We start from the raw sequence: 374 nt of genomic DNA on the forward strand, positions 1-374 counted from the left end.
GTCTCCAGCTGCGCCAGGAGGATATGAGGAAAAATTTATTCTCCAAAAGAGTGGTCAAACATTGGAACAGGCTGCCCAGGGCAGTGGTGGAGTCCCCATCCCTGGAGATGTTCAAGAAACATGTAGATGGTGCGCTCAGGGACATGGTTTAGTGGGCATGGTGGTGATAAGTTGACAGTTGGACTGGATGATCTTAAAGGTCTTTTCCAACCTTAACAATTCTGTGATTCTTACAGAATCTCTTTATACCTGCACTACCATCGAACATTGCTCTAGTTCACACTGAACCATTCCAAGGTCAGACAGGTGGGCTGGTTTACACCAGGAATATGACTTTTCAATAACCCAAGCTCCCATGTTTAGACATGCAGGAA

At 45.7% G+C, this 374-nt stretch overlaps 1 protein-coding gene across 1 annotated transcript in view; it reads right to left on the reverse strand.

Moving 5' to 3' along the window:
• LOC104528115 (pericentrin) overlaps positions 1–374 on the reverse strand; it is a gene marked incomplete at both ends in the record, with an annotated part of 59,041 nt that overhangs the window by 17,945 nt on the left and 40,722 nt on the right. The window lies entirely within an intron of this gene.

The sequence above is a fragment of the Antrostomus carolinensis genome, unplaced genomic scaffold (genome assembly GCF_000700745.2).
Source record: "Antrostomus carolinensis isolate BGI_N321 unplaced genomic scaffold, ASM70074v2 scaffold387, whole genome shotgun sequence".
NCBI classification, from domain to species: Eukaryota; Metazoa; Chordata; class Aves; order Caprimulgiformes; family Caprimulgidae; genus Antrostomus; species Antrostomus carolinensis.